This window comes from Symsagittifera roscoffensis, chromosome 2, assembly GCF_963678635.1.
Source record: "Symsagittifera roscoffensis chromosome 2, txSymRosc1.1, whole genome shotgun sequence".
Taxonomy (NCBI): Eukaryota; Metazoa; Xenacoelomorpha; order Acoela; family Convolutidae; genus Symsagittifera; species Symsagittifera roscoffensis.
The window spans coordinates 67,086,442-67,112,317 of record NC_087063.1 but is presented as its reverse complement, the minus strand read 5'-3'; the positions used below and the strand labels follow the sequence as shown (position 1 = coordinate 67,112,317).

Sequence of the window (25,876 nt, the reverse complement as noted above, 5' to 3'; positions counted from 1 at the left end):
CACTCAGGCGGGGCACTCGAGAGATGCTGTGGCAATGGTCACAGCCTTTGAGCCCCTGAACAGGTCTTTGGAGACATTCCTGACGAGTTTATCCAGAACCAATGAACGCAGTTATAAGTCCAGAAGAGTCTTTAAGAAACCAAGATGCTACAAAGACGAATCTGATGGCTGTATTGATACCTAGATAGAGGTAATGAAACTGAATTTTGAGGAAGAGGATTTATCGGAAAGACAAGACTGCAGTGCGCTTACCAGTAACTTGGAAGGGACAGCCCTGAACTGTGTCATGGCCAACAAGCAATATCAGCGAGATACAGCGGAGAAAATCTTCGAAATCTTATTAAATCGTTTCGGATCAGGGATGCAGGGGCACGAGGCAATGATGCGCTTCGAGAAACGGAGACAACGAGAAGATGAGACGATAGACAAGTTTCTAGACGATTTGGAGATGCTTAGAAGACGCAGCCAACCGGATGAGTCAAACAGAAGGATGAACCTGGCGGTAGCCTCTAATTTCATCGATGGTGTGAAGAATGATGAACTTCGAACAATGCTTGCGACGCATTACACACCACTATCAACCAATGCGCCAACACCAGAGCAGTTGAGGCTCAAGCCGAAAGAATATCTTTTGTTGAAACCTCCTTCGAGATCTGGATATTATAAGAACAATTATGGCAATTTTAACAACGGACCAGCCAACCAAGGGAACAACTGGTACAAATCGAGGGATGATATGGACAAGAGACGCTCTTGTGCCAATTGCAGTTCAACGGACCATCATGTGTCAGCATGCCCAACTTACAAACAAGGCATGAAAGGAATAGGCTTTAGCCTCGAGGACGAAGATGCGTCAGAATTTGACCATGAGGATTTCATGAGAGGAGTAATTGCAAAATTCGGCCCGAGGTGTTTCTTTTGCAACTTGGAAGGTCATTTTAAATCAGATTGTCCGCAATTCTGGGATGCAGTGGCAGACATCAAGCATCCAAGGCATGAGGAAGCTTTATCAGGAGTGAAAGCCAGCAAGGCTCGCCTGTTGAGTGAAGAGGAGGCGCGCAGAAAAGACAAACCGCAAGAGCTGGCTACGAAGAAAATGCAAGCGGTAACCAAAGAGACATGTGAACCGGAAACAGTGACTGCGGCCGATGACTTCAAGATTGGTTATAGGGCAATCGCGAGGGATGCTCTAAATAGAGTGCAGCAGGAACTGGTGACAAAAGAGATCGAACAGAAAGTGAAACTCGAACTGGAAAATGAGAAGCTACAGGAGCAACTGAATACCTTCGAAGCAACGGAGGTCGAAGAGACTAAAGCACCAAGCAGTTTGAGCATGAAACTTAATGTGATCTCCGGTCAGAGGTTCGGCATGGTGCCGCAAGGAAGCAAGATACAGTCGATAATCTCGGTGGCTGGACACCAGGTAATCAGAAATCTGAGTAAACCATCCCAGTTCACTTTGATGCATTTGGACACATATGCAGATTATCTGAGGCAGGTGGAGCCACGCACTGAGTCGAGAGCTGTGCGAGCACTACTAACAACGGGTGGCCCTCGCATAAAGAAACTGCATGGACGCTACGTGGAAGTCTATGGGCCGTATCAAGTGATGCTGAACGTGGATGGAATCAGTATCTACACTAGGACTTATGTAACAACAGATAGTGACCAAATAGGGCAGATCTATTTGGGTGAGGAGGAACTCAAAGTCCGCAGGATAGGCCATGACGCTATGATGGAACCAGATGCAGTACACATTGGGTATGAAGCAGATGTGATCGCACATCTGCTCGACACCAACGGGACGAAAATTGGAGTCACGGGGCTTGTGGACACAGGAGCGTTAGTGAGTGTGATGCCGATAAAAACTTGAGAAAGAATGGGCTTCACGAGGGAAGATCTAATTCCAACGAATCTCCGACTGGCCGCCGCCAATCGAGGAGCGATCTACGTAGCCGGAAGAACACCAATAACGGTTCTCCACATGGGAGGACGGGATCTTTGGATGAGCTTCCTGGTGGTAGAAAATTTGGACGACGCCGACCAATTCATCTTGGGCAGAGATTTCGTCAGGAATTTTGACGTGATGATTGACTTGAACAACGGTCTGATACGGATTAAAAACTCGGACCGGAAGTATGTTAAGAAACCAATTAATAGGATAATAACAGACAAAAACAAGGTACCAATTTTTTTAGATAGAAAAGTGAAGCTACAGCCAGGACAAGCTGTGGTGGCAAATGAGAAATTTAAATTCGTTAAGCGTTAGTAAACAGGTTTGTTTAGTACCGAATCCAAATAGTCAGAGTTCGGTGATTTTAGGCCGGAGCTTCTCGGTAACGCAAAACGGACTGTGTGTCAGTGTGTTATTGAACACACTGGACACCACGGTTTCAATCCAGCGTGGAAAGAAGCTTGGTTACGCTTTGCCGATGAGGACAGACTATGAGGAGACACAAAACTTGAAGAAACATAGTGTGAAAGACTGTCCTTTCCATGCCAACAAAGATAAAATTTTAAAGAGGATTAATGAATTAAAATCTATTCATAAATTGTTTTCAATGAAATCCGAAACGGATGACGGCTTATCGAGCTGCTCGAATTTTCCGGAACGCCCATCGTCAAATGAACTAGAATCTGACAAACCGGTTTTGCCAGAGATAGAACATTTAAAAGGGAAAATAGGTGAGGGAGATTTCGAAAAATTGCGGGACCTCCTTAATCGGAACGCAGATGTATTTTCAAAACATAAGGCGGATATCGGTTGCTGTAACTTCGTTGAACACGAAATTGAACTAGAAGAAGGTGCCGTTCCGCACAGAGAAGGCGCGAGACGAATGACGCCACACAAGTCGGAAGCATGCCGAGCGGAAATCGAAATGCTGCTTGAATACGACATGATAGAACCCTCGAAATTGACGTGGGCTTGCGGGGCGGTAATGGCAAAAAAGAAAGGGGGCAGCTTAGGTTTTGTTGCAATAAAAGATGCGTACCCGATACCGCGGATAGACGAGAGCCTCTCCGAACTTGGTGATGCCAAGTTCTTCACAACATTAGACTTGGGTTCGGCCTTCTGGCAGGTCCCTCTGGGGAAGAAGGATAGAGAGAAAACCGGATTCGCGTGCGAATTAGGATTGTACCAGTGGAAGAGGATGCCCTTCGGCTTGTGCAATGCAACGGCCACTTTTCAAAGACTGATGGCTCAGGCTTTGACCAGAGTGACCAGGAAGTACGGGAATCTGGTGATGTGTTACGTGGACAACGTGGTCATAGCGACACCAACCCTGGAAGACCACATTGATTGGCTCGATGAGGTCTTTGGATGCATGAAAAGAGCAGGCTTGAAGTGCAAACCATCGAAATGTGAAATCTTTAGGGATTCAATCAAGTACCTGGGAAGAATGGTGGACAGGTATGGGGTGAGGCCGGACCCGGAAGCAGTAGAAGCAGTGTTGACATGGAAGGCTCCCAGAACAGACACACAGCTCCTGAGCTTCCTAGGGTTTGCCAACTACTACCGGGAGTTCATAAAAGGATATGCGGACAAGGTGTATCCGATGCAGAAGCTGATGCGCAACAAAGGGAAAAAGTTCGAATGGAACGATGAAGCACAAGTTGCCTTCGAGAACATAAAGCGGGAACTGTGCGTAGCGCCAGTGCTAGGCATGCGTACAGAAAAGGGCATGTATGTTCTTGACACAGACGCATCGGTAGTACACATCTCAGGAATATTGCATCAGGAGCAAGAATGGAATGGAAAAACGGTTCTCCGTCCCATTGCATACGGCAGCAAGGTCTTGAGTGACACTGACATGAAATATGGTGCACCAAAAGCAGAAATGTTTGCAGTAGTCACATTTGTGGAAAAATACCGCGCATATTTGGGGAGCGCTCCCTTTAAGTTACGCGTGGACATCAGAGCGTTATCCTGGTTGAAGACCTACTCGATGGATCAGAGTTTTATTGGTAGATGGATAGTAAGATTGGATGGCTACCCAATGATAATCGAGCACAGGATGCGTGATAAACACCAGAATGCTGACAGCCTCAGTAAGAAAACTGAGTTCTATGAAAGATTGGAACAGAAGCAAGCCAATCAAGCAGAAATAAAGGAGGGATTCTCGTTTCTGGACAAAGAAACTTATGAAGCGCTTCCCTTAACGAGATGGTTGGATAAGTCTGGACATCCAATTCCAGGGCATCCTGAGTTACCTGTCGAGAAAGCAGCCGAGATAAAAATCCTATCCAAGGAGGACCCGGTCCCCTTGGATCTGTTGCTGCGCTCAAACCTGGTCCAACAAGAACTCTCTCGCATGAACATAAACAGCCTCTCATTTTTAGATAAAACGGTGCAGGTCACACCGCAAGTGATGCGGATGCTGGGTGGATTGTTAGAAAGAGAAGTGACCAGAGATGACCCCGAGTGGACAGCAGCAGTGGCATCACTAACAGTTAGGGAGAAGGTGAAGATCATGCCATCCAGACGACAACACGAAGAGAACGAGAGGGATTGTAGGACAATAGTTCAGCAACTAGTATCCTCAATACCACATGAGATTTTAACCAATACTTCATACGGACGGAAAGAACAGGGGGCAATACGCGAAGGAAAATTGTTACCTTTGTGGACCAGGATAAAGAAGGGGTAAAGGTGGAACGAAACCTGGTGCAAGATTGTTTGTCCGGGGAGACGAATAATGAGAAGAGCCAGCGAGCACAAGAACAACACTCGGGACAAGGAAGTTTGTCCGGGGAGTCTGAGATAGATGAAGAAGTTCCTGATGAAAAACAGGATAGGGGGAACAAAGTTTTGTCCGGGGAGTTCAGATGGATGCGAAGAAGGAACGAACATGATCTGGAGCAGAGATGTACCAGGACCCTGATAGTGATCGCTACCTCATACCAAGTGAGAAGGTCTTTGACAACGCAGCGGATGATTTGGAAACAATAGCGGTATCGAAACGTTCGATAAGTCTGTTGCCACAAAAAGAGGTATTCAGGACTGATCTTCAGCCGTTCAAGCAAGAAACACAGCCGTTGGCGAAGATTTGGTGCGTTAAGATGGAAGAAGACACCCACCAGCCCAATGAGCTGAATAGTCAGATGAGGGTCATGAAGACGTACTTGAAGGCGAGATACAGACTCTCGGATCTTCTAAGGGCGCAGAGAAATGATCGCAATGACAAGCAACCTGAAAAGGTGGATCGAGAATGGTTCTCCTGATAAAGGAGACCTCGAGGAAGACAGTTACCGTATCCTGAGACAGTACTTCATGCAGAAGGAGGGGAGGTTATATTTGAATAAGGACGGGATTGTGGCTTGCAAGAGAAGAGAAGAAGACAAAGTCCTATACAAGTATAACGCGATAGTGTTGCCGTAACTCTATCAGACAGAACTATTATTCAGGTCGCATGATCAGATGGGCCATCAGGGGATCGACAAAGTATACAAGAGGATCCTGAAGCGCTTTGAGTGGCCTGGAATGAAAAAAGCATGCGAGAAGTGGGTAACACTTTGTCTATCATGCCAGCAGGTCACGAACCAAGGAAATTGCGATTTCCTTTACAATCGATCGAGTCGTCTGAATTCAACGAGGTGGTGCAGATAGATCACCAAAAGATATGCATGACAGACAATAGTTATAATCAGGTATTGGTCATGATAGATCATTTCACAAAGTATGCAGAGGCCGTGCCATGCATAACTGCCTCGGCGGAAGAGACATGCGACCATCTGATCAATACGTGGATAGCGAGACACGGTTGGCCGATGACGTTTCAATCGGATAACGGAAGAGCCTTCGTAGGAGAACTCACGAAAGAGCTAATGAGACGCTCGCAAGTTGCTCAAGCTCACTCCACGACATACCCTCCACAGACAAATGGCTTAGCGGAAAGGCAGAATCGAACGCTAGTGTCGATGCTGGGAGTATATTGTTCCAGGTACATGACCGATTGGAACAGATACCTTGATGGGAGCCTATAATAGCACGCAACATTCCACCACTGGAGTTCGTCCACACATGATGCTAACTGGACACGAGAAGTCTTTACCCTTAACCTTTTTCTACCCAGAGTATGAGGAAAAGAAAACGTCTCCACAGGTCTACGTGAGGGATGTGATCAGACGTCAACAGGAGTTGAACAATTTGTGTAGACGAAATACTCAGCAAGCACAGGCAAGGCAGAGGAAAAAAATCGACAAGAAAGCAGGAAAGCAGCTGGTGCAAAAGCTTACTCGATGAGAGACTACGTATGGGTATTTCAGAAAGTTATACCACCGAAAGGAACAAAAAAGAGATTTCAAAAAGTTGCGGGACGTCTTAAATCGGAACGCAGATGTATTTTCAAAACATAAGGCGGATATCGGTTGCTGTAACTTCCTCGAACACGAAATTGAACTGGAAGAAGGTGCCGTTCCGCACAGAGAAGGCGCGAGACGGATGACGCCACACAAGTCGGAAGCATGCCGAGCGGAAAAAGAAATGTTGCTCGAATACGACATGATAGAACCCTCAAAATTGCCATGGGCTTGCGGGGTAGTAATGGTGAAAAAGAAAGGGGGCAGCTTAGGTTTTGTTGCAATAAAAGATGCGTACCCGATACCGCGGATAGACGAGAGCCTCTCCGAACTTGGTGATGCCAAGTTCTTCACAACATTGGACTTGGGTTCGGCCTTCTGGCAGGTCCCTCTGCGGAAGAAGGATAGAGAGAAAATCGGATGCGCGTGCGAATTAGGATTGTACCAGTGGAAGAGGATGCCCTTCGGCTTGTGCAATGCAATGGCCACTTTTCAAAGACTGATGACTCAGGCTTTGGCCAGAGTGACCAAGAAGTACGGGAATCTGGTGATGTGTTACGTGGACAACGTGGTCATAGCGACACCGACCCTGGAAGACCACATTGATCGGCTCGATGAGGTCTTTGGATGCATGAAAAGAGCAGGCTTGAAGTGCAAACCATCGAAATGTGAAATCTTTAGGGATTCAATCAAGTACCTGGGAAGAATGGTGGACAGGTATGGGATGAGGCCGGACCCGGAAGCAGTAGAAGCAGTGTTGACATGGAAGGCTCCCAGAGCAGACACACAGCTCCTGAGCTTCCTAGGGTTTGCCAACTACTACCGGGAGTTCATAAAAGGATATGCGGACAAGGTGTATCCGATGCAGAAGCTGATGCGCAACAAAGGGAAAAAGTTCGAATGGAACGATGAAGCACAAGTTGCCTTCGAGAACATAAAGCGGGAACTGTGCGAAGCGCCAGTGCTAGGCATGCCTACAGGAAAAGGGCATGTATGTTCTTGACACAGACGCATCGGTAGTAGCCATCTCAGGAATATTGCATCAGGAGCAAGAATGGAATGGAAAAACGGTTCTCCGTCCCATTGCATACGGCAGCAAGGTCTTGAGTGACACTGAGATAAAATATGGTGCACCAAAAGCAGAAATGTTTGCAGTAGTCACATTTGTGGAAAAATACCGCGCATATTTGGGGAGCGCTCCCTTTAAGTTACGCGTAGACATCAGAGCGTTATCCTGGTTGAAGACCTACTCGATGGATCAGAGTTATATTGGTAGATGGATAGTAAGATTGGATGGCTACCCAATGATAATCGAGCACAGGATGCGTGATAAACACCAGAATGCTGACAGCCTCAGTAAGAAAACTGAGTTCTATGAAAGATTGGAACAGAAGCAAGCCAATCAAGCAGAAATAAAGGAGGGATTCTCGTTTCTGGACAAAGAAACTTATGAAGCGCTTCCCTTAACGAGATGGTTGGATAAGTCTGGACATCCAATTCCAGGGCATCCTGAGTTACCTGTCGAGAAAGCAGCCGAGATAAAGATCCTATCCAAGGAGGACCCGGTCCCCTTGGATCTGTTGCTGCGCTCAAACCTGGTCCAACAAGAACTCTCTCGCATGAACATAAACAGCCTCTCATTTTTAGATAAAACGGTGCAGGTCACACCGCAAGTGATGCGGATGCTGGGTGGATTGTTAGAAAGAGAAGTGACCAGAGATGACCCCGAGTGGACAGCAGCAGTGGCATCACTAACAGTTAGGGAGAAGGTGAAGATCATGCCATCCAGACGACAACACGAAGAGAACGAGAGGGATTGTAGGACAATAGTTCAGCAACTAGTATCCTCAATACCACATGAGATTTTAACCAGTACTTCGTACGGACGGAAAGAACAGGGGAGCAATACGCGAAGGAAAAGTATTACCTTTGTGGACCAGGATAAAGAAGGGGTAAAGGTGGAACGAAACCTGGTGCAAGATTGTTTGTCCGGGGAGACGAATAATGAGAAGAGCCAGCGAGCACAAGAACAACACTCGGGACAAGGAAGTTTGTCCGGGGAGTCTGAGATAGATGAAGAAGTTCCTGATGAAAAATAGGATAGGGGGAACAAAGTTTTGTCCGGGGAGTTCAGATGGATGCGAAGAAGGAACGGACATGATCTGGAGGAGGGTGCAGACTCTATCACGACCTCTTCAACAGATGACAACTCCCGAAACTCAGAAATTGACACATACTCAGACAGGAACTCGAGCTCGGGATCAAAACTGTCCGAACTAGCGATCCACACACTACTAGTGGAAACTCGTGCAAGGGATCTGGATAGGGAGATGTACCAGGACCCTGATAGTGATCGCTACCTCATACCAAGTGAGAAGGTCTTTGACAACGCAGCGGATGATTTGGAAACAATAGCGGTATCGGAACGTTCGATAAGTCTGTTGCCACAAAAAGGGGTAGTCAGGACTGATCTTCAGCCGTTCAAATAAGAAACACAGCCGTTGGCGAAGATTTGGTGCGTTAAGATGGAAGACAACACCCACCAGCCCAATGAGCTGAATAGTCAGATGAGGGTCATGAAGACGTACTTGAAGGCGAGATACAGACTCTCGGATCTTCTAAGGGCGCAGGGAAATGATCGCATGACAAGCAACCTGAAAAGGTGGATCGAGAATGGTTCTCCGGATAAAGGAGACCTCGAGGAAGACAGTTACCGTATCCTGAGACAGTACTTCATGCAGAAGGAGGGGAGGTTATATTTGAACAAGGACGGGATTGTGGCTTGCAAGAGAAGAGAAGAAGACAAAGTCCTATACAAGTATAACGCGATAGTGTTGCCGTAACTCTATCAGACAGAACTATTATTCAGGTCGCATGATCAGATGGGCCATCAGGGGATCGACAAAGTATATCAGAGGATCCTGAAGCGCTTTGAGTGGCCTGGAATGAAAAAGGCATGCAAGAAGTGGGTAACAGCATGTCTGTCATGCCAGCAGGTCAAGGATCCAAGGAAATTGCGATTTCCTTAACAATTGATCGAGTCGTCTGAATTCAACGAGGTGGTGCAGATAGATCACCAAAAGATATGCATGACAGACAATGGTTATAATCAGGTATTGGTCATGATAGATCATTTCACAAAGTATGCAGAGGCCGTGCCCTGCATAACTGCCTCGGCGGAAGAGACATGCGACCACCTGATCAATACGTGGATAGCGAGACACGGTTGTCCGATGACGTTTCAATCGGATAACGGAACAGCCTTCGTAGGAGAACTCACGAAAGAGCTAATGAGACGCTCGCAAGTTGCTCAAGCTCACTCCACGACATACCCTCCACAGACAAATGGCTTAGCGGAAAGGCAGAATCGAACGCTAGTGTCGATGCTGGGAGTATATTGTTCCAGGTACATGACCGATTGGAACAGATACCTTGATGGGAGCCTATAATAGCACGCAACATTCCACCACTGGAGTTAGTCCACACATGATGCTAACTGGACACGAGAAGTCTTTACCCTTAACCTTTTTCTACCCAGAGTATGAGGGAAAGAAAACGTCTCCACAGGTCTGCGTGAGGGATGTGATCAGACGTCAACAGGAGTTGAACGATTTGTGTAGACAAAATACTCAGCAAGCACAGGCAAGGCAGAGGAAAAAATTCGACAAGAAAGCAGCTGGTGCAAAAGCTTACTCGGTGGGAGACTACGTTTGGGTATTTCAGAACGTTATACCACCAAAAGGAACGAAAAAGCTCCTAAAAAAGTGGAGGGGACCCTTCATGATTACGGAAGTGCACCAGGAGGGACGCTTTTATAGACTGAGTACTGGCCGAGCCGCCCACTACGAGAACATAAAGCCAGACAATCCATCGACAGAAGACTGGTGTATACCCGCAGACATGGAAGAAGGGGATTATCTAATGATGGATCCTGCTTGTGAGGTCAACGAGAAGGGCACGAGGGAGAAGAACGATGGAAACGAAGTCGTGGAGGAAGGAACGAATACACCGCTGGACCTGGATCCAAACGAGGTGATCGAAGCGGACGATGAAACCTTACCCTACGCAGAGGAGGATTGGCAGGATCCCGAACAGATGGAGGTTCCGAAGAATTTGGAACCAGATCTTCCGCTTACGATACTGACTCGAGAGAACGCCGGGACAAGACCAAGAAAGAAATATGACCCTTACGGTGACGACTTTGTAGTGGATAGGTTAGATCTGAAGAAGATAGTGGAAGAAGTAGTGGGTCTATAAGAAATAACTGTGTCACAGGACATTGACATAGTCGATGATCACGACGATGAGTGGGTCGACGACCGATCGAAACCCGAGGTAGAATTCGACGACGAGCAACAGCAGTCATATGAACAAGACTTGACGAATCTGCGTGTCTTAGAATGGCTGAACGAAATGACGTCGGACCCAAAGGAGACCAGTGTCACGATTCAAGATGTAGATCGTGAAAGCATAAAATACATGAAAACCGAACGAGATGATCCTTCCAGGGCGACTACTCATTCCGGCTTTCAATCTCAATTTGATACCCGGTATGCAATCGACGGGGACGTCGATGGATATTTTTGTCCGGGGAGTGGGGGTAGGACCTACCCACACTGAAAACTTGATAATAAAAAAATTAAGAATAGCAAGAGAGACAGGAGACTTAGAAGCAGAAACAGGCGAAGACCCTAAGAAACCTGATATAGGGAGGGTAGTTGAGTCATATTTTAACCTACCAAATGAATATTCAAGTAGCACAATACTAACAGACAGTGATTTCATACTCACAAATTGAACATGTGCGATAGCAATCACGGCAGACATGAGTTTTAGGACAGGGTTAGCGGCAGATTTTAAGAGAGAGTACAAAAACGTGGAATTCCTTTGGAAGCAAAGACCAGGAGTAGGGGTGTAGCAGCCTTACATCCGGTGGCGTCACAGATACCGGGAAAATACCTATGCTTCTTGGTGACGAGGGCGACGGAGAAGCAGCACGTGGACCCAGAGAACCTAGTCTTGTCCTTGACGAGGTTGAGAGACTTCCTCGTGGAAATGGGCGTGAAGGAGCTCTCGCTTCCAGTGTATGATCCAAACAGAGGACGACTGCATCCTCGGGAATTGTACGCACTTGAACACGTAATATTCTCTGATACCAATATACAAGCTTATTTACATAAGAAATATTACTTAAGTATAGGCTGAGTGACGTGCGAGAGGGTGTTAGGCTAAAAGACTAAGTTGTGTGACATGTGTGTTATGTTATGTTATGTTATGTTATGTTATCTGTTATGTTATTAAGATCTTGGGTAAGAAGGGGTTAGTGACCATGATCAACTGAATGAAGATCTTAGGAATAGATCCAAAGTTTGGACTGTCCAATCTTAGGTCGAATTCCAAAATTTTAGAGACCGATTGATTTTAATAAATTTTAGGACAAAAATCTTTTTATCTGACTGTTTTTAAGTAAATTTTAACGAGAAATTAAGGTGAAACTGACAAGTGTGATATTCGTGACCTCTTTTCTAGATCCTGATTGATCACTTAATTGCTCACTTGAGTCAAACCTTGGAATCAAATCAAATCGAACCTGAAGAACAGTATGGATAATTTCAACTTGGATGAATTGATGGACCTGGCAGAGGCATATGTGGGACCGATGATAGATGCGATCTATCGTCGGCTAATGGATCGAGACTTCGCTCTGGAGGACCCAGAGGTATTCATGTTGCTGACCGCCCTGATAAACATATTGGGACATGACAACCGTGGGGACCGCCCCACGGAAGTCCTACTGATGGCAGCATATGGAGAGAGGTGAGTACTAGACCGCCCGAACATGAGGGTTATGAGGTGGAGAAACGGGGCTCTCTCAGGGAGTGACTTGGCGAATGAGCCTGGATTGGGAAGTTCTAGGACTTACCAACCAGGTGAAATGCCTATGCCCTCCAAGCCCAAACCTGGGCTGACGAGAACGCATGAGGAGATGAACAGCGAGGCTGCCTCGTCTAGTTCATCACTGAGAGCAGCTGTGCCACCAAAGAGGGCGAAAGTAGAACAAAAGGTTCAGACGAACCAAACCATGCAAGATCTGGATGGAATAAAGGACGAATTGGAAAGGACGAAAAGGGAGCTGGATGAGATGACTAAAACCATGCTCAGTACGGAGGAAGATAGGGACATGTGGAAGAGATTGTTCGAGGACTGCAGCAAAAAGCAGAGCGAAGAGATTGAGCGCTTGAGGCGGGATTACAGAGAGCGGATGGCGTTGACAACGGCCGTGGAGAAGGTGATGCCTGCAAGGAGTATTCCTCGTGGGCAGTCCCCGATGGAGCTCTTGACGCCTCGAGAAATGAGCCAGACAACGGAGACACGACTCCCGACAGCAACAGGTCGAGTGACAATCCCGGACCCTATTGACACCTTGGGTGACCCAGTCGTGGAAAAAACGGTGAAGAGGCTGATAGAGACAGCTGGACGACTAGTCGCCATCAAGAATGCACAAGGTTCCGGGGTGATTGCATCCTATGGAACGATATACGACACGGGCAGAGTACGACTCTTCCAAACCGTGATCAGACTGGGAGTTATCGACACGACGCCACCAATGGGGAGCTCTATGGCCCCAGAGAGAAAATTACGGACCGCCCTGATAAACATCTTGGGACTTGACAACCGTGGGGACCACCCCACGGAAGTCCTATTGATGGCAGCATATGGAGAGAGGGGAATACTAGACCGCCCGAACATGAAGGTTATGAGGTGGAGAAACGGGGCTCTCTCAGGGAGTGACTTGGCATGTGGAATTCCTGGGGACATCACATCTGATACTGGGAGATAGCTTGGTCAGAGTACTCTCGAATTTGAGGACCTCTTGGGTCACCACGGTGATGGCCTTCGGAGGCGCGACGATAGCCCAGTTATATCATATGGTGGAACTAATGAATCCAGGGAGGATCCCCAATGTGATGATCCTGGTTGGAAAAAATAACATCCATAGAGGTTCGGATGAGCAGGAAGCACTATGGGAATCAATGATGGTGTGCTTGTTTACTACTCTCTGGCAGAAATTCAACTAAGCGGTACTCACCGTTTGCACTGTGCCAATGAATACAAGGAGCTTGACGGCAGCAGGCCGAAGGCACAACGAAGGAGTGATCAGGTGGAATAATATCTTGAGGAATCTCGCAAGTCGGAATGCCGGAAGAATGATCCTCATGGACATCGAACATGAGTTGAGAGCTATGGATCAGGCCAGGCTGACCACGGACGGCATTCACTTCGATAGTATAGAAGGACAGGCTTGGTTGAATCGAGTCTTCCAAGAGCGGTTGGATGAGTTGGAAGTAGAACTCTTTGACACAGGAGTGCTAAAGGAGGAAGGAGCATCGAATGAAACGGTGATTACCACCTTTGTTCCTCCTAATCTGGAAACACGCTTGGGGACGGTCCCGGCCGCCGCGAATTACAGACAGCAGACCTCCAGCGAACCAGGTCAAAGAACAGACGTTCAAGATCGATTGGTAGAAGCGCCGGTGAGAAGGACCATTCATCCTAGGAGAAGACTAGGGCCTGTCAACCCGATGGAAGAGACAACTAGCACGTCTAGATCAGACACAAGATCGGAGACGACAAGTACCAGTCGAGAAGAGAGACGCCCGGATAGAGGCTCGTTGATGTGTTCAAGGCCCATACCATCTCCTTGACATGTGTACAAGGACGAACTAATGAAGCCGGATCTCCAGAGGGCGAGCTTCATCGAGGACGCCAGGAGGATGCTGAAGGGAGCGAGGCTATCCGTCAGTAGACTGTACTCGATAACAGGCGTAGACTGGTTGGTAGCCGCTGGCATAAACTTCAGCTCCACGACGACCTTGAGATTTGCTGACCTAGAGGGACTGCCCTCTAATAACACAATGGGACCAGTGAACGCAAGACCATTGCAGGACGTGAGATTGAATCATAATGAGAGGAATCGAGAAGAGAGACCGTGAAGATTTCTGACAACGAGGGCGCCGATTGGACAACATGTGAAGATGTTCAGGCAAGTGGCGACACCCCCGAGTCATGTGAAAGATAGAACAAACCCGAAACAAGTGAGTCAAGATGGTGAAAACCAAAGGTACGACGGATTGAAAGCGACAGAGAAAGATGAGACCATCTTTGCCGCGTACGACAAAGCAGAAATGAGGAAGGCCAAGATTATGATAGTAGTGAATTCAGAGTTCGTGTACACTTCCAAGTCTCTGTTTTTGCCGGATGTCATAATGTTGGCAGCGGTCGATCTGGACCTGCTGCAAGCCGTATCTCTGGCAATAGGGGTACAAAGTCAGACGGACATGAACCCGATCACGATCGTGTTTGCTGGCATCAATGACCTTTTACACAGTAGAGGTTTTCTGAGCAGACTCAGAGATCCTACAATGGCAGAAAATGCTGTGTGGCCAGCAATAAAGGATATCCTGGAGTCAATGGGTGAAGTGGTGGATGCGACGAAGGAGGGGTCGTTCACCAAGGTGACACCGAGAGTAGTGTTCGCGCTGTTTGCGGGGTATGCATGTCTCCCGGATGGATTGAAATTCGTGTATGCGATCGTGACCTTGCTTTGGGAAGGGAAATATGATGTGATCATATCGGCCCCAAATCGCATGATAGAGATGGAGAACCTGAGACCACGCAGGGCTGAACTACCTGCGGTGTGGTCAGATATCTCGAACGCGATGAGATGATTCAAGGACTATGCGCTGCACATGTTAGTGTTGGATGAGGTGCTGGGGTTGGAACTGTCCAACTTCAGTCGACAACTCAAACTTAAACCGGGAATAGACGACGACCATCGAGTGATCATAGCGATGTCGAACGACTTATGGTTCCGAGCAATAGAAGTGACAGGTGAAAAAGCGAGAAGGAAAAATTCCAAGGAGACTAGAGCTCATTTGGAGGCGATGGTTTTAAGGACCAAACCGGAGGCCAACCAGTGGTTACATCTAAGTCTTCGAGTAGCGGCATTGAGTGCAGATGCTTTTGAGCAAGGCCCCATAATGATTAAGAAGATCCATGCCTACTTGTTGAAGGAGGTGAATCTAGCGGAAAATGCTGAAGAAAAGACAGCTGAGTTTATGAACAGAATGTGCCAGATTACCCTGGAAATCTTCTGGTTGGGAGCCGGATGGACCGCGTCCTTCTTGGCGAAAGTTTACCCAAAAGTTTCTCATTACTTGATAAAGGAATTCCTCCAAGCATTAGTGGAAGTATCGATTGTGGAGCTACTAGCCTTGTTCGTGACGTTTGGAGCAGAGAGTTTCGTGAAAGGACCGGCGGTACTGCTCACCGAAGGAGTTCAGAACCTGCGGTTAGATGGGCTTCTAACGTTGATTGCAATTACCCACGGAAACTTGGGAGGATTAATGAAGCTGACACGTTGTCCAGAGCAGATGAGAGAGAAAGTGAGAAGATTCGACATGAAGAAAGCCACAGACTCGTGGAATAAGATAAGAGACCTGAGACACACTCTTATCTAATATCTCTTACAACAAAATCGCTTTGGAACGGGAGAAGATGAGACTATCGGAAGAGAAGAAGATGTGAGACGACATGTTGAGACATGCCCCTACTAACCGATCTGAGCTTGGCTATGAGGACCGATCCCTTAGCGTTGATCAGAGGAGCCACGGAGTTTGTGAAAGTGATCTATGGACCAGCAGTCACATTTGCGTTCCCTGATGTGAAGGTGGAGGCGTATAGGAGGTCGGTGCTGCACCTGAACCTCATATCAGCAGTGGACAGTAGTGCGCTGAACTGGTGTGAGCAGCACGTGTTGCTGGAGCTCACGAGCGAAGATCTGTTGTTTGCGAAGATATCAGAGCCAGAAATGACGGTCATCAATTTTGACGATCACTTCCGTTATCGCATGGGAGAAGTAGAGAGAGGACACATCGAGGTGTTTCCGAAGCTTTGGAATCTGAGACCCTATGATAAGACGAATGGTGAGATAACCAGAGTTCCTCGTCTCACTGCAGCATATCAAAAGGTGAGAGAAGAGACGAAAGATTGGGGTGATTACGAGAAGCTGCCGGAAGAAGTCCCTGAATTTCCTCTGATAAGAAGGATGTTGCTCGGAGCAGTCTCCGTGGTACAAACTCCTAGGTTGAGAGCATTTGAAACCAATGAAAGGAGAATAGGGAAATTCGTGGGAACGATGGATCCATACTTTGTGGGGAGGAATACCGCCGTGTTACAGTACACACAATTTGCCTACACGGATCAAGCGACGAGAAGGCGAATAAGCAATGCCGCGACTCCAAAGCCTGGAGGATTTGACGAGGAATGGGCGGAATTAGGCTTAGCGCCCTTGAATATGAGAGGCAGGACCGAACTGTCTGAGGCCTCCTTGATCCTGACTAGTGTGAAACCGGAATTGAAAGTAGGAGGAACATTGCAAGCGAGAACCTTCCTAGCACCTTTCGGCTGTGAGGAAATCGAGGTGGTCCATGGAGAAGAGGAAGATGGATCGGCTGGCACACTGATCATACCGAAATTTCCGGAAGGGGCCGACAATGAAAAGCAAGGACCCTCAAGCTCGAAGAAGGTTATGTCAGAAGGAGATGACGGGCAGGGAGAAAGCCGTCAAGTGGAAGAACCCATGCAACAAGATGCAAATCAAGCTGGTGGGGAAGACGACAGGGCATCGACAGGAGGAATATCCAGAAAGAAGGGGTAAAGGTGGAACGAAACCTGGTGCAAGATTGTTTGTCCGGGGAGACGAATAATGAGAAGAGCCAGCGAGCACAAGAACAACACTCGGGACAAGGAAGTTTGTCCGGGGAGTCTGAGATAGATGAAGAAGTTCCTGATGAAAAATAGGATAGGGGGAACAAAGTTTTGTCCGGGGAGTTCAGATGGATGCGAAGAAGGAACGGACATGATCTGGAGGAGGGTGCAGACTCTATCACGACCTCTTCAACAGATGACAACTCCCGAAACTCAGAAATTGACACATACTCAGACAGGAACTCGAGCTCGGGATCAAAACTGTCCGAACTAGCGATCCACACACTACTAGTGGAAACTCGTGCAAGGGATCTGGATAGGGAGATGTACCAGGACCCTGATAGTGATCGCTACCTCATACCAAGTGAGAAGGTCTTTGACAACGCAGCGGATGATTTGGAAACAATAGCGGTATCGGAACGTTCGATAAGTCTGTTGCCACAAAAAGGGGTAGTCAGGACTGATCTTCAGCCGTTCAAATAAGAAACACAGCCGTTGGCGAAGATTTGGTGCGTTAAGATGGAAGACAACACCCACCAGCCCAATGAGCTGAATAGTCAGATGAGGGTCATGAAGACGTACTTGAAGGCGAGATACAGACTCTCGGATCTTCTAAGGGCGCAGGGAAATGATCGCATGACAAGCAACCTGAAAAGGTGGATCGAGAATGGTTCTCCGGATAAAGGAGACCTCGAGGAAGACAGTTACCGTATCCTGAGACAGTATTTCATGCAGAAGGAGGGGAGGTTATATTTGAACAAGGACGGGATTGTGGCTTGCAAGAGAAGAGAAGAAGACAAAGTCCTATACAAGTATAACGCGATAGTGTTGCCGTAACTCTATCAGACAGAACTATTATTCAGGTCGCATGATCAGATGGGCCATCAGGGGATCGACAAAGTATATCAGAGGATCCTGAAGCGCTTTGAGTGGCCTGGAATGAAAAAGGCATGCAAGAAGTGGGTAACAGCATGTCTGTCATGCCAGCAGGTCAAGGATCCAAGGAAATTGCGATTTCCTTAACAATTGATCGAGTCGTCTGAATTCAACGAGGTGGTGCAGATAGATCACCAAAAGATATGCATGACAGACAATGGTTATAATCAGGTATTGGTCATGATAGATCATTTCACAAAGTATGCAGAGGCCGTGCCCTGCATAACTGCCTCGGCGGAAGAGACATGCGACCACCTGATCAATACGTGGATAGCGAGACACGGTTGTCCGATGACGTTTCAATCGGATAACGGAACAGCCTTCGTAGGAGAACTCACGAAAGAGCTAATGAGACGCTCGCAAGTTGCTCAAGCTCACTCCACGACATACCCTCCACAGACAAATGGCTTAGCGGAAAGGCAGAATCGAACGCTAGTGTCGATGCTGGGAGTATATTGTTCCAGGTACATGACCGATTGGAACAGATACCTTGATGGGAGCCTATAATAGCACGCAACATTCCACCACTGGAGTTAGTCCACACATGATGCTAACTGGACACGAGAAGTCTTTACCCTTAACCTTTTTCTACCCAGAGTATGAGGGAAAGAAAACGTCTCCACAGGTCTGCGTGAGGGATGTGATCAGACGTCAACAGGAGTTGAACGATTTGTGTAGACAAAATACTCAGCAAGCACAGGCAAGGCAGAGGAAAAAATTCGACAAGAAAGCAGCTGGTGCAAAAGCTTACTCGGTGGGAGACTACGTTTGGGTATTTCAGAACGTTATACCACCAAAAGGAACGAAAAAGCTCCTAAAAAAGTGGAGGGGACCCTTCATGATTACGGAAGTGCACCAGGAGGGACGCTTTTATAGACTGAGTACTGGCCGAGCCGCCCACTACGAGAACATAAAGCCAGACAATCCATCGACAGAAGACTGGTGTATACCCGCAGACATGGAAGAAGGGGATTATCTAATGATGGATCCTGCTTGTGAGGTCAACGAGAAGGGCACGAGGGAGAAGAACGATGGAAACGAAGTCGTGGAGGAAGGAACGAATACACCGCTGGACCTGGATCCAAACGAGGTGATCGAAGCGGACGATGAAACCTTACCCTACGCAGAGGAGGATTGGCAGGATCCCGAACAGATGGAGGTTCCGAAGAATTTGGAACCAGATCTTCCGCTTACGATACTGACTCGAGAGAACGCCGGGACAAGACCAAGAAAGAAATATGACCCTTACGGTGACGACTTTGTAGTGGATAGGTTAGATCTGAAGAAGATAGTGGAAGAAGTAGTGGGTCTATAAGAAATAACTGTGTCACAGGACATTGACATAGTCGATGATCACGACGATGAGTGGGTCGACGACCGATCGAAACCCGAGGTAGAATTCGACGACGAGCAACAGCAGTCATATGAACAAGACTTGACGAATCTGCGTGTCTTAGAATGGCTGAACGAAATGACGTCGGACCCAAAGGAGACCAGTGTCACGATTCAAGATGTAGATCGTGAAAGCATAAAATACATGAAAACCGAACGAGATGATCCTTCCAGGGCGACTACTCATTCCGGCTTTCAATCTCAATTTGATACCCGGTATGCAATCGACGGGGACGTCGATGGATATTTTTGTCCGGGGAGTGGGGGTAGGACCTACCCACACTGAAAACTTGATAATAAAAAAATTAAGAATAGCAAGAGAGACAGGAGACTTAGAAGCAGAAACAGGCGAAGACCCTAAGAAACCTGATATAGGGAGGGTAGTTGAGTCATATTTTAACCTACCAAATGAATATTCAAGTAGCACAATACTAACAGACAGTGATTTCATACTCACAAATTGAACATGTGCGATAGCAATCACGGCAGACATGAGTTTTAGGACAGCGTTAGCGGCAGATTTTAAGAGAGAGTACAAAAACGTGGAATTCCTTTGGAAGCAAAGACCAGGAGTAGGGGTGTAGCAGCCTTACCTCCGGTGGCGTCACAGATACCGGGAAAATACCTATGCTTCTTGGTGACGAGGGCGACGGAGAAGCAGCACGTGGACCCAGAGAACCTAGTCTTGTCCTTGACGAGGTTGAGAGACTTCCTCGTGGAAATGGGCGTGAAGGAGCTCTCGCTTCCAGTGTATGATCCAAACAGAGGACGACTGCATCCTCGGGAATTGTACGCACTTGAACACGTAATATTCTCTGATACCAATATACAAGCTTATTTACATAAGAAATATTACTTAAGTATAGGCTGAGTGACGTGCGAGAGGGTGTTAGGCTAAAAGACTAAGTTGTGTGACATGTGTGTTATGTTATGTTATGTTATGTTATGTTATCTGTTATGTTATTAAGATCTTGGGTAAGAAGGGGTTAGTGACCATGATCAACTGAATGAAGATCTTAGGAATAGATCCAAAGTTTGGACTGTCCAATCTTAGGTCGAATTCCAAAATTTTAGAGACCGATTGATTTTAATAAATTTTAGGACAAAAATCTTTTTATCTGACTGTTTTTAAGTAAATTTTAACGAGAAATTAAGGTGAAACTGACAAGTGTGATATTCGTGACCTCTTTTCTAGATCCTGATTGATCACTTAATTGCTCACTTGAGTCAAACCTTGGAATCAAATCAAATCGAACCTGAAGAACAGTATGGATAATTTCAACTTGGATGAATTGATGGACCTGGCAGAGGCATATGTGGGACCGATGATAGATGCGATCTATCGTCGGCTAATGGATCGAGACTTCGCTCTGGAGGACCCAGAGGTATTCATGTTGCTGACCGCCCTGATAAACATATTGGGACATGACAACCGTGGGGACCGCCCCACGGAAGTCCTACTGATGGCAGCATATGGAGAGAGGTGAGTACTAGACCGCCCGAACATGAGGGTTATGAGGTGGAGAAACGGGGCTCTCTCAGGGAGTGACTTGGCGAATGAGCCTGGATTGGGAAGTTCTAGGACTTACCAACCAGGTGAAATGCCTATGCCCTCCAAGCCCAAACCTGGGCTGACGAGAACGCATGAGGAGATGAACAGCGAGGCTGCCTCGTCTAGTTCATCACTGAGAGCAGCTGTGCCACCAAAGAGGGCGAAAGTAGAACAAAAGGTTCAGACGAACCAAACCATGCAAGATCTGGATGGAATAAAGGACGAATTGGAAAGGACGAAAAGGGAGCTGGATGAGATGACTAAAACCATGCTCAGTACGGAGGAAGATAGGGACATGTGGAAGAGATTGTTCGAGGACTGCAGCAAAAAGCAGAGCGAAGAGATTGAGCGCTTGAGGCGGGATTACAGAGAGCGGATGGCGTTGACAACGGCCGTGGAGAAGGTGATGCCTGCAAGGAGTATTCCTCGTGGGCAGTCCCCGATGGAGCTCTTGACGCCTCGAGAAATGAGCCAGACAACGGAGACACGACTCCGACAGCAACAGGTCGAGTGACAATCCCGGACCCTATTGACACCTTGGGTGACCCAGTCGTGGAAAAAACGGTGAGGAGGCTGATAGAGACAGCTGGACGACTAGTCGCCATCAAGAATGCACAAGGTTCCGGGGTGATTGCATCCTATGGAACGATCTACGACACGGGCAGAGTACGACTCTTCCAAACCGTGATCAGACTGGGAGTTATCGACACGACGCCACCAATGGGGAGCTCTATGGCCCCAGAGAGAAAATTACGGACCGCCCTGATAAACATCTTGGGACTTGACAACCGTGGGGACCACCCCACGGAAGTCCTATTGATGGCAGCATATGGAGAGAGGGGAATACTAGACCGCCCGAACATGAGGGTTATGAGGTGGAGAAACGGGGCTCTCTCAGGGAGTGACTTGGCATGTGGAATTCCTCGGGACATCACATCTGATACTGGGAGATAGCTTGGTCAGAGTACTCTCGAATTTGAGGACCTCTTGGGTCACCACGGTGATGGCCTTCGGAGGCGCGACGATAGCCCAGTTATATCATATGGTGGAACTAATGAATCCAGGGAGGATCCCCAATGTGATGATCCTGGTTGGAAAAAATAACATCCATAGAGGTTCGGATGAGCAGGAAGCACTATGGGAATCAATGATGGTGTGCTTGTTTACTACTCTCTGGCAGAAATTCAACTAAGCGGTACTCACCGTTTGCACTGTGCCAATGAATACAAGGAGCTTGACGGCAGCAGGCCGAAGGCACAACGAAGGAGTGATCAGGTGGAATAATATCTTGAGGAATCTCGCAAGTCGGAATGCCGGAAGAATGATCCTCATGGACATCGAACATGAGTTGAGAGCTATGGATCAGGCCAGGCTGACCACGGACGGCATTCACTTCGATAGTATAGAAGGACAGGCTTGGTTGAATCGAGTCTTCCAAGAGCGGTTGGATGAGTTGGAAGTAGAACTCTTTGACACAGGAGTGCTAAAGGAGGAAGGAGCATCGAATGAAACGGTGATTACCACCTTTGTTCCTCCTAATCTGGAAACACGCTTGGGGACGGTCCCGGCCGCCGCGAATTACAAACAGCAGACCTCCAGCGAACCAGGTCAAAGAACAGACGTTCAAGATCGATTGGTAGAAGCGCCGGTGAGAAGGACCATTCATCCTAGGAGAAGACTAGGGCCTGTCAACCCGATGGAAGAGACAACTAGCACGTCTAGATCAGACACAAGATCGGAGACGACAAGTACCAGTCGAGAAGAGAGACGCCCGGATAGAGGCTCGTTGATGTGTTCAAGGCCCATACCATCTCCTTGACATGTGTACAAGGACGAACTAATGAAGCCGGATCTCCAGAGGGCGAGCTTCATCGAGGACGCCAGGAGGATGCTGAAGGGAGCGAGGCTATCCGTCAGTAGACTGTACTCGATAACAGGCGTAGACTGGTTGGTAGCCGCTGGCATAAACTTCAGCTCCACGACGACCTTGAGATTTGCTGACCTAGAGGGACTGCCCTCTAATAACACAATGGGACCAGTGAACGCAAGACCATTGCAGGACGTGAGATTGAATCATAATGAGAGGAATCGAGAAGAGAGACCGTGAAGATTTCTGACAACGAGGGCGCCGATTGGACAACATGTGAAGATGTTCAGGCAAGTGGCGACACCCCCGAGTCATGTGAAAGATAGAACAAACCCGAAACAAGTGAGTCAAGATGGTGAAAACCAAAGGTACGACGGATTGAAAGCGACAGAGAAAGATGAGACCATCTTTGCCGCGTACGACAAAGCAGAAATGAGGAAGGCCAAGATTATGATAGTAGTGAATTCAGAGTTCGTGTACACTTCCAAGTCTCTGTTTTTGCCGGATGTCATAATGTTGGCAGCGGTCGATCTGGACCTGCTGCAAGCCGTATCTCTGGCAATAGGGGTACAAAGTCAGACGGACATGAACCCGATCACGATCGTGTTTGCTGGCATCAATGACCTTTTACACAGTAGAGGTTTTCTGAGCAGACTCAGAGATCCTACAATGGCAGAAAATGCTGTGTGGCCAGCAATAAAGGATATCCTGGAGTCAATGGGTGAAGTGGTGGATGCGACGAAGGAGGGCTCGTTCACCAAGGTGACACCGAGAGTAGTGTTCGCGCTGTTTGCGGGGTATGCATGTCTCCCGGATGGATTGAAATTCGTGTATGCGATCGTGACCTTGCTTTGGGAAGGGAAATATGATGTGATCATATCGGCCCCAAATCGCATGATAGAGATGGAGAACCTGAGACCACGCAGGGCTGAACTACCTGCGGTGTGGTCAGATATCTCGAACGCGATGAGATGATTCAAGGACTATGCGCTGCACATGTTAGTGTTGGATGAGGTGCTGGGGTTGGAACTGTCCAACTTCAGTCGACAACTCAAACTTAAACCGGGAATAGACGACGACCATCGAGTGATCATAGCGATGTCGAACGACTTATGGTTCCGAGCAATAGAAGTGACAGGTGAAAAAGCGAGAAGGAAAAATTCCAAGGAGACTAGAGCTCATTTGGAGGCGATGGTTTTAAGGACCAAACCGGAGGCCAACCAGTGGTTACATCTAAGTCTTCGAGTAGCGGCATTGAGTGCAGATGCTTTTGAGCAAGGCCCCATAATGATTAAGAAGATCCATGCCTATTTGTTGAAGGAGGTGAATCTAGCGGAAAATGCTGAAGAAAAGACAGCTGAGTTTATGAACAGAATGTGCCAGATTACCCTGGAAACCTTCTGGTTGGGAGCCGGATGGACCGCGTCCTTCTTGGCGAAAGTTTACCCAAAAGTTTCTCATTACTTGATAAAGGAATTCCTCCAAGCATTAGTGGAAGTATCGATTGTGGAGCTACTAGCCTTGTTCGTGACGTTTGGAGCAGAGAGTTTCGTGAAAGGACCGGCGGTACTGCTCACCGAAGGAGTTCAGAACCTGCGGTTAGATGGGCTTCTAACGTTGATTGCAATTACCCACGGAAACTTGGGAGGATTAATGAAGCTGACACGTTGTCCAGAGCAGATGAGAGAGAAAGTGAGAAGATTCGACATGAAGAAAGCCACAGACTCGTGGAATAAGATAAGAGACCTGAGACACACTCTTATCTAATATCTCTTACAACAAAATCGCTTTGGAACGGGAGAAGATGAGACTATCGGAAGAGAAGAAGATGTGAGACGACATGTTGAGACATGCCCCTACTAACCGATCTGAGCTTGGCTATGAGGACCGATCCCTTAGCGTTGATCAGAGGAGCCACGGAGTTTGTGAAAGTGATCTATGGACCAGCAGTCACATTTGCGTTCCCTGATGTGAAGGTGGAGGCGTATAGGAGGTCGGTGCTGCACCTGAACCTCATATCAGCAGTGGACAGTAGTGCGCTGAACTGGTGTGAGCAGCACGTGTTGCTGGAGCTCACGAGCGAAGATCTGTTGTTTGCGAAGATATCAGAGCCAGAAAGGACGGTCATCAATTTTGACGATCACTTCCGTTATCGCATGGGAGAAGTAGAGAGAGGACACATCGAGGTGTTTCCGAAGCTTTGGAATCTGAGACCCTATGATAAGACGAATGGTGAGATAACCAGAGTTCCTCGTCTCACTGCAGCATATCAAAAGGTGAGAGAAGAGACGAAAGATTGGGGTGATTACGAGAAGCTGCCGGAAGAAGTCCCTGAATTTCCTCTGATAAGAAGGATGTTGCTCGGAGCAGTCTCCGTGGTACAAACTCCTAGGTTGAGAGCATTTGAAACCAATGAAAGGAGAATAGGGAAATTCGTGGGAACGATGGATCCATACTTTGTGGGGAGGAATACCGCCGTGTTACAGTACACACAATTTGCCTACACGGATCAAGCGACGAGAAGGCGAATAAGCAATGCCGCGACTCCAAAGCCTGGAGGATTTGACGAGGAATGGGCGGAATTAGGCTTAGCGCCCTTGAATATGAGAGGCAGGACCGAACTGTCTGAGGCCTCCTTGATCCTGACTAGTGTGAAACCGGAATTGAAAGTAGGAGGAACATTGCAAGCGAGAACCTTCCTAGCACCTTTCGGCTGTGAGGAAATCGAGGTGGTCCATGGAGAAGAGGAAGATGGATCGGCTGGCACACTGATCATACCGAAATTTCCGGAAGGGGCCGACAATGAAAAGCAAGGACCCTCAAGCTCGAAGAAGGTTATGTCAGAAGGAGATGACGGGCAGGGAGAAAGCCGTCAAGTGGAAGAACCCATGCAACAAGATGCAAATCAAGCTGGTGGGGAAGACGACAGGGCATCGACAGGAGGAATATCCAGAAAGAAGGGGTAAAGGTGGAACGAAACCTGGTGCAAGATTGTTTGTCCGGGGAGACGAATAATGAGAAGAGCCAGCGAGCACAAGAACAACACTCGGGACAAGGAA

At 47.7% G+C, this 25,876-nt stretch overlaps 1 protein-coding gene across 1 annotated transcript in view; it reads left to right on the top strand.

Moving 5' to 3' along the window:
• Positions 1–336: 336 nt before the first annotated feature.
• The window catches only part of LOC134840250 (branched-chain-amino-acid aminotransferase, cytosolic-like), a 68,645-nt gene continuing 43,105 nt past the window's right edge, over positions 337–25,876 (top strand). Inside the window, exon 1 of the mRNA XM_063855997.1 lies at positions 337–346. The gene's annotated coding sequence lies outside the window, so the exon portion shown is untranslated. The remainder of the gene's footprint in view (positions 347–25,876) is intronic.